This window comes from Myotis davidii, unplaced genomic scaffold (assembly GCF_000327345.1).
Source record: "Myotis davidii unplaced genomic scaffold, ASM32734v1 scaffold3727, whole genome shotgun sequence".
In the NCBI taxonomy this organism is placed as follows: Eukaryota; Metazoa; Chordata; class Mammalia; order Chiroptera; family Vespertilionidae; genus Myotis; species Myotis davidii.
Genome location: NW_006297657.1, coordinates 10,542 through 20,201, shown reverse-complemented (window position 1 = coordinate 20,201; position 9,660 = coordinate 10,542).

Genomic DNA, 9,660 nt, shown 5'->3' with positions numbered 1-9,660 from the left:
GCTGGGGTTTTGTTTAGCGTCTATATTTGTTACATAGTTGCTTAGAGTTGCAGTTCAGAGGTCTGCAGCGGCAGGCAGGGAACGTTTGAGTCTTCCGTCACTGAAGCAAGCAAGCCTCATGTTCGCTTCAAGCTGCCTGTCTGCTGGCCACCATCTTGGCTGGAAGTTAATTTGCATATCGCCCTTATTAGCCAATGGGAAGGGTAGCGGATATACGGCTAATTACCATGTTTCTCTTTTATTTGATAGGATTAGGTCATTTGAATACCAGATGGGCTGAGCCCAAAATGGCACCAGACCACAGGGATGGTGAGTCAGAGATTTTAAAGGACTCTAGATTAGTTTTTTTCTGGGCTGAGCATTCTTTGGGCAAGTCTGTATTCTAGGAAGGTACAGAGGAGCAGGGTAGTGGTCTTAGCAAGTGAAATGTGGTCTTAGCAAAAGGGAATGTGGTTTAAGTGAAAGGGGATGTCTGTTGTGATGTGGCCTAAAGGTCAGTTCCCAGGGGAGAGTATATTAATTCAATTATTTGGTCAGACCTTTTTGTTAACATTCCAGCCTTTTTGTTTTATGGAAGAGTGGTGAAGGTCATATCTTCCATACTTACCTCCTGGTGAAAGGGGGCGTTGAGATCACAGACAGATGGACTTTGATTATAGTCAGCTGAAACACTGTATAGATTTCTTCTGGTTGGAGCAAGGGGTTACAGCAATATGATTTACCTGAGAAATTGGTTGGTGAAGTCACAAAAACGATCCTGTTGAGTGACTTGGGAAAAGCTGGTTCTGAGGCTGCCACTTGTCTGGTTTTGCTGCTTTTGGGGGGCCTGGAGCTGAAATACAACTGAGACCTAGCTGGGTTTTTTTGTTTTTTTAGAGAAGAAAATATCAGGGGTATCAGTTGTCTAGAGAAGGTATCTACAAGGTTTAAGAGATATCTGGTTCTTTTAATAGGGGGCATGCAAGTGAAGTCAATTTGCCAGGCTTGTCCAGGGATTTGGCCCTTTGCCAAATGAGTAAGGAAAGGAGGAGTTCTAATCTGTCCTTGGGGAGATACTGAGTAACAAGTAGAACAGGTTATTGTGATACCTTGCAGTATGGTGGCTAGCTAGGACATGTGATGAGGGGTTTTAGGAGTTGTAAAAGTGGTCTGTATCCTATATATATAGGGAATTGTGAATAGCTCATAAGGCCCTGTCCCTAAGGAAGGATACATTTTTTTAAAATTTTAACCATGGGTCTTCATGTGGCCCCAAGAGCTAATAGGGACTGAAGTTCCTCTGGAGTATATTTGGGTTATATGAGGTATAGATAAGACTTGGGGAGATGGAGACTTCCTCTGAGCCATTGCCTTGGCCTCATGGTCTGTTTTGTTATTTCCCGGTATTATGGGATCTTCCCTACTTGGTGTCCTTTACAGTGTATGAATTTTAAGAAGGATATAAAAGGGGAGAGAAGTTCCTAAATATCAAGCAGGAAGACCTGTTGAGGCTTTTGATAATAATGTTAAGGACTGTGAATGAGCTGTGGAAATAAAGAAAGTCTAGGCTTCAACTTAAGGATGTAAGTAACAGGCGAGAGTCTGGGCGGGGTTGCTTTAGCTTACTAGAAGAGAAGGGGTCCCGTCAGACATCAGCGAAGATCAGGTCCTGACTCATTGGACAAACTTTCCTGCAATTTTGACAGACCTGCTATCCATTCACAAAAAAGCAGATTAAGTTGAAAAAGTAAACAACCCACATTTATATTTATGAAACACTTTCTTACTAGTACTTTCAAGAAAATATACCTTCAACAAAGTATGAAACCATATGTAATAAAAGCTAAGAGCAGGCAAATTAAAATTTGTCTAGCAATCAATGTTTTAGTATTTTATGTTATTTTAAAATAGTTAGATGTTTATCATTTAACCCAGCAAAGCTCCAAAACCTTCAAGTTACTAAAGACTTTAGAAAATTATGTATAGGCATATGAGATTGGAGAAAAGGCAAGGGGTGAGGGAGCAGGCCCTACAGCCTTTTCTAGGACTGCAGTTTCCAGGTGTCCATCCACTTGTATTTAAAGCTGGAATATTTTTAAATGAGACTGGACCACCAAATTACACCATACTCAAAAATAACCTCAAAATGGATAAAGGACTTAAACAAAGACAGGAAGCAATAAAAATCTTAGAAGAATCCACAGGCAGCAAAATATTAGACATATGTCCTAGCAATATCTTTACTGATACAGCTCCTAGGACAATGGAAACTAAGGAGAAAATAAACAAATGGGACTACATAAAAATAAAAAGCTTCTGCACAGCAAAAGAAACCATTAACAAAACTACAAGAAAGCCCACTGCATGGGAGAACATATTTACCAATGTTATCTTTGATAAGGTGTAATCTCCAAAATTTATAGGGAACTCATACATCTTAACAAAAGGAAGACAAATAATCCAATCAAAAAATGGGCAAAGGACCTAAATAGACACTTTTTGAAAGTGGACATACAGAAGGCCAAGAGACATATGAAAACACGGTCAAAGTCGCTAATCATCCAAGAGATGCAAATCAAAACAACAGTGTGGTACTATCTCACACCAAAGACTTTAGAAAATTATGTATAGGCATATGAGATTGGAGAAAAGGCAAGGGGTGAGGGAGCAGGCCCTACAGCCTTTTCTAGGACTGCAGTTTCCAGGTGTCCATCCACTTGTATTTAAAGCTGGAATATTTTTAAATGAGACTGGACCACCAAATTACACCATACTCAAAAATAACCTCAAAATGGATAAAGGACTTAAACAAAGACAGGAAGTGACTCAGTAATCCCAAAACTAAGAATATATCCTTAAGAATCAGAAACATCAATCAGAAAGTATATATGCACCCCTATGTTCATAGCAGCACAATTTACAATAGCTGTGATTTGGAAACAGCCTAAATGCCCAACAGCAGATAAGTGGATTAAAAAACAGTTACATCTATACAGTGGAATACTACAATGCTGTAAAAAAGAAAGAACTCTTACCATTCACCACAGCATGGATGGATCTGGAGAGCATATTGCTAAGTGAAATAGGTCAGTCAGAGAAAGATAAATATCACATGATCTCACTCATTTCTGGAATATAATGAGCAACGTAAACTGATTAACAAAAACAGATCCAGAGAGAGGGAAGCATCAAACAGACCACCAAACCTCAGAGGGAAGGCAGGGGAGGGTGGCAGTAGATAAGATATCAACCAAAGGACTTGTATGTATATAAGCATAATCAATGGACACAGAAACTAAGGGGGTGAGGGCACGTGCTGGGGGGAGGGGGAAAGGGCAGGAGAGAGGTCAATGGGGGTAAAAAGAGACATATGTAATACTTTAAACAATAATTTTAAAAATAAATAAATAAATTTAAAAATGCATATTTTTCCTTTTAGCCCCAGACCCTTATATGGTTACGGAGCTGGCACCCTGGAGAATTGACCTGATAGTCCCATCTGGGATCAGTTTCATTGGCTGCATCAGCCCCAACTGGATAGGATGCCATGTACTGTCTATGGAAGGCATCAGCATGGTCTTGAGCTACTAGCCAAATGTGCTCCTTCTCCTCTGGGGTGAGAGAGGAGAACAGGATGACATAGACGTCATGCCAGACCAGGTCATATAGAACTGGGTCAGGTACTCAAATTCCTTAGTAAAGGTGATGGAGTCAGTGGAAAAAGACCCAAGATGTCTCTCTACCTGTGTGAGGTTGGACATAGAGAATGGGACGTAGACTCAGACTATCCCCTCAATTCCTGCTACCTCCCTCAGGGGTAGAATGAGCTAAAGAATAAAAGAGACTGTTGAGGAGGGTGGTCTTTGGGTGGCCCGAGAGCAAGTGTTAGGTGGGGTAAGTCCATATTGTAGATCTTGTTCTGGAGATTTGGACTCTCAGAGGCTGGGGGAGAAAGGGTTGCTGGTTAGGAGGGTCTGAGTTTCCAGAATCTACTGCAGATGAGGGACGAGGCACATAAGGGGGTGGAAGTTGGTGGTTTGCTGTGTCAAAAGTAGATTCAGAATCTGAAGTGTTAGGGGAATGCTGTTTTGTGTGAAGGAGAAGAATTTGATGGGTAGAGCAGGACTGACAGAGGAAGGGTTGGGACTGAAGGGTAAAAAGGCCCGGACCTGGAGACTGTCTGACCATTTTCCATTGAGGTGACAGTAATTATCTAAATTGCGCAATGTGTTAAAATTGAAAGTGCCATTTTCAGGCCATTGGAAGTTATTATCTATTTATATTGTGACCAAAAAGTGTTACAAAAGAAAACTAGGTGCTTGGGCATGATCTGCCCATGAGAGAGGAAGGGTGAGTGACAAACCATAAATCCAAAGGTTGCTGTTTAGTGCAGGTGTCCCCACTGCTAAACAAATCACCATGAGAAATAAGGGGGTGACCCTCCAGACTGGGGGTTCCCAATCCAGAAGGACCCAAATACAAATGGCTTAGGAGTCTTAGGGCCTAGCTATAGGACTTTTGAGATGAGAAACTTTCAAGAAGTCAGTGAGAGAGAGTGGGCAGAAGACTAGGATGAAGGGAATTGTGGAATACTACTCACCTAGAGAAGATTGGCCAGTGTAGGATGGAAGGTCAGCAATAGAGAAGGAGAGATTCACCATCTGGTGTCCTCCCTAGCTGGTTCAGGAGGGTCTATAAGGGAGGGAGGCTTAATTGAGTCCAGCAATCAAGTCACCCAAGTAAGATTTGGAAGTAAGCCCAGGATGAGCTGCCAGCTGCCTATTGTTCTCCTAGTAGCAAACTCAGGGTGATGGAACCTGAGGCAATGGCTCCCCTTCCTCGTGGAACCCTCCTGGTTTTCGGCACCAAATGTTAGGGTCACTGAAGGAGGAATGCACAAAGTCAAAGTGGTAAGGGATTATACACTTAATAGGTCATCTGGATACCAGATGGACTGAGCCTCAAAATGGTGCCTGCCCACAGGGATGAGGAGTCAGAGATTTTAAACGACTCTAGATGGGCTTTTTCTGGGTGGAGCATTCTTTGGGCTGGTCTGGATCCTAGGAATGTCCAGAGGAGAGGGATAATGGTCTTAGCAAAATGGAATGTGGTCTAAGCGAAATGAAATGTCCGTTGTGAAGTGGCCTAAAGGTCAGTTCCCAGGGGAGGAAGTATAGATTCAATTATTTGATCAGACTTAACATATTGAGTAAATATGCTCAAAAGCAAAGATAAAAAAATAATTCTGAACACAGTAAGAGAAAAGTGACTCATAACTAACAAGGGAACCAATGGGAGTAATAGCAGCGTTCTCATAAAAAACATTGAGGATCAGAGGAGTAGTGCAACATATTTAAAACACTCAAAAAATTGTGAGCCAACAACCCTATGTTTCAAATATGAAGCTAAACACAACTTAGAGAATTTAAAGCTAGCATACTGGCCTTACAAAAAAGTAGTAATAAAAGTTCTTCAGACTGAAAGCAAGTGATCCAGAGGGTAAAGATATTAAAAAACTGGGATACAAGGTGTGATTATGAAAGACAGCATAAATGCATATGACTTCTCTTTTCTTTTCTCAACTAATTTGAGTCAATTCTATAAAACAAAATGCATATATAATAAACTTTAGAAAGCAAAGCCTATAATATAATACATAGAAATATATTTGTAAATAATAGCACAGAGGAGCTAGGCAGTAGCAACATTGTACTGGGCTAAGGAAATCACTCTAGATGGTTATTTAAATATACAGGAACAAATAAAAAGATCCAATAATGATAAGTAAGAAGGTTAATATAACAAAGGCTGTAAATATGTACTTGTTCTTCTCTTAGTTTCTCTAAAAGACATAAACTTATATAAAGTAATAATTAAAAGAATGTAATGTAACATTTTAGGTATAATATGTTGAGAGAAATTTTAAAAGATTTAAATAAATGAGAAAATCATCTCATATTTATAGATTGGAAGATTTAATTTTAAGATGACAACATTCCCAAAATTAAACTGCATGTTCAAGGCAATCCCAATCAGAATCCTAGCTGGTTTCCATGTAAAAAATAAAAGTTAATTCTAAAATTCATACGGAATTGCAGGTAACCTAAAATAGGCAAAACAATCTTGAATATAAAGAATAATGTTGGAGGACTCACATATCTTAATTTTAAAACCTACTACAGAGGAATAGTAATCAAGATAGTGTGATACTAATATAAGGGTAGACACATAGATCACTGGAACAAAATTGAGAGTGCAGAAATAAACCCCTGTACCTATGATGAACTGGTTTGAAAAAGAATACAAGATTGTTCAATGAGATAAAATACAGTATTTTCAACAAATGATGATGGATAATTGGATAGTTATATGAAAAGAATGAAGTTGAATGCTTTATCTCATACCACATAAAAAATGAACTCAAAATAGATGAGAACTAAATGTAAGAGCTAAAATTGTAATAGAGCGACCAGTGGAGATGACCACCAGGGACTCAGATCAAGATTTAGGAGCCTTTATTAAGCTGGCCAGCGACTACAGTTACAGCACCCTGCCGAAGCAAAGCCTGAACTGCAGTGCCAACTATAGGAGTTACAGCGTTTTTATTTGCAAAACCCACAAAGTTAGTTACAAAGCCTTGTTTACACAATTTGTTCCCGACACAGTACAGCATCAGTACAGTGACTACCTTTCTATCTATGTGTTCTAGGAACAGAGAGCACAGCATGCCCCACTTGGCTGAAGCACCAGATATACAGCCCAGCACAAAATTACAAAACTTTTAGAAGAAAACATAGAGGTAAATCTTCATGTCCTCAGATTTGGCAATAGATGCCTTTTTATGCCACCTAAAAGCATAGGCAACAAACAAACAAAATAGACAAGTTCGACTTCAAAAATTAAAAACGTATGCTTCAAAGAACACTATAACAAAGTAAAAACACAATCCTCAGAAAGAGAAAATATTTTCAAATCAGATATCAGGTAAGGGACTTGCATATAGAATATATAAAGCACTTTTTTATAACTAAATAATAGAAATACAAATAACTCAAATACAATGGACAAAGAATCTAAACAGACATTTCTCCAAAGAAGATACACTAACCAATAAGTACATGGAAAATAGCTCAACATCATTAGTCATCAAAGAAATACAAATCAAAACAATAATAATCTACTACTTCCTACTCACTAATATAGCTATAATCAAAACATCAAATAATAAGTGTTGAAAAGGATGTGAAAAAATCCCAACAATGCTGGTGGTAATGGAGTAATTTTCAAAAATACTCTGGTAGTTCCTCAAGTGATTAAACTTAGAGTTACCATATGATCTAAAACTCCTACTCCTAAATAAATACTCAGAATAAATAACAGTATGTCCACACAAAAACTTATACACAAATGTTCATAATAGCATTATTCTAACAGACAAGAAATGAGAACAATCCAAATGTCTACAAATTAAGGGATAAACAAAAGTGGTATAGCCATACAATGGTATATTTAGTATTTGACCATGAAAAGGAATGAAGTACTATATGCTACAATATGGATGAACCTTAAAAACATTATTCTAAGTAAATGAAGCTAGTTACAAAAGACCACATAGTATATAATCCCACTAATATGAAATTTCTAGAATAGGAAAATCTATATAGAGAAAAAATAGATCTGAGGTTGCTTGGGCTCGAAAGGATGAGGATGGGAGAAAAAAGCTAAAAGTGAAGGGTTTCTTTTTGAGGTAACAAAATTTTCTAAAATTGACTATGGTCACAGTGCACATGTTTGTGAATATACTAAAAAGTTCTGATTGTATACTTTTAAATGGTCAATTTTATGGTAAATGAATTATATCTCAATAAAACTTAAAAATCTACAAATACTAAAATTATACATTTTTTTATTGTAGAAGTATATCATTCAGTAGTGGCAATGATAACAAAAAGAGGTTTAAGTGAATTTAAAACAAATAAAATGTAGTTAAACTAAAAGAAACAAAAGAATAGCTGCCTATCCTATTTAATAAAGAGGTAATATGTTAATTGACCCTCATACCATCACAAATATGGCAGTACCCACAGCCAATAAGGAGGGAATATTCTAATTGGCTGCCCTGTCCTCAAAGATGGTGGTGCCCATAACCACAAGATGGCAGTGGCTCAGTCCCCTCAGCCCCACCAGAGCAGTAGCCCCACTGGAGAAGCTGCGCACCTGCCTCTGGAGTCCCCCCGCAGCACAGAGCCGACCTGAGGCTCAGGTAACCAGGGCCAGCTGAGGCTTGTGTGATGGGAGTGTTGCCTTCCCCTGATTTCTGGGTCACCTCCTGCCCCTGAGGGCTCTCAGACCGTGAGAGAGGGCAGGCCGGGCTGAGGGACTCCCCCTCCAATGCATGAATTTTCATGCACCAGGCCTCTAGTAAAAATATAAATAATAGAAATAAAAATGAACTAAAAGACCCAACAGACTTGGTGGGTTGGGGCAGAATAAGAGGCAGGGATACAATTTTATAGCATGACTTGACTTTTTGATAGTGTAATTTTCATGCAGTTTTATTGAAACTGATTATTTATAATGGTCTTGTCAAAATGCTCCACATTGTGGAATTATTCTCTTTGTTACAATCAATTCATCTCCCAATTTTTTTTATCTACTAATAGCTATTATTGCCACCTCCTAAGAAGTCATGGCCAATTCTTTCACTTAGGTCATTACATCTACTTTTTAAATTCATGGTTCAGCACCATGATTTAAACTTCCACTGATTTTTGTTGAGAAAAAGAGTTCATTATTTTACCCCTAAAACCTAATCGTTCTCTCTCCTCTTTACCCCCATTTCCTTCCCGCTTCCTTGGGACAAAGACTCACATCCTGTTTGCTTTGAGGTTTTCTTTTTTCTTTCTTTCTCAGCCAATTCTATTCTTCAGGGCACTCTGCCTATAATACCTCCAGTCTGTTTCTCTCTCTAATGTAAATGTTTACATGTATATTTTTAAATACAACATTAAACATTAATGGCTTTATAAAATAATAGGATACATCTAATCTAATAAAAGAAAAACATGCAAATTGGCCGTACCTCTACTATGCTCAAAGCCATGCCTGCCAGGCAATCAGAGTGACTATATGCAAATTAACCCAACCAAGATGGCAGCCAGCAGCCACGAAGCTGGAGCAAGCAAGCAGGAGACTTGGTTGCCCCGGAAATGAAGGAAGTCAAGCTTCCCGCCTGCCCTGGCTCCTCCGCTCAAGGCAACAAAGTTTCAATTATAGAAGATAAATAAATCCCAGATACCTGCTTCCAGCCAGACTCCACTGGGAGCTTGGGTGACTGGGGGTCGTGGCCAGCCTGCAAACAGCCCTCAGCCCCTCACCCAGGCTGGCCAGGCACCACAGAGGGGGCCTCTACCATGAAGGGGCTATGGCCAGTCTGCAAAAAGCCATCAGCCCCTCACCCAGGCTGGCTAGGCATCCCAGTAGGGCCCCCACCCTGATCCGGGATATCCTTCAGGGCAAACCAGCTGGCTCCCACCCATGCACCAAGTTCTCTCCAGAGGGCTCCTGGGCTGCCAGAGGGATGTCTGACTGCCAGCTTAGGCCCAATTCCCCGGGGAGTGGGCCTAAGCCAGCAGGTGGTCATCCTCCGAATGGTTCCAGACTGCAAGAGGGCGCAGGCCA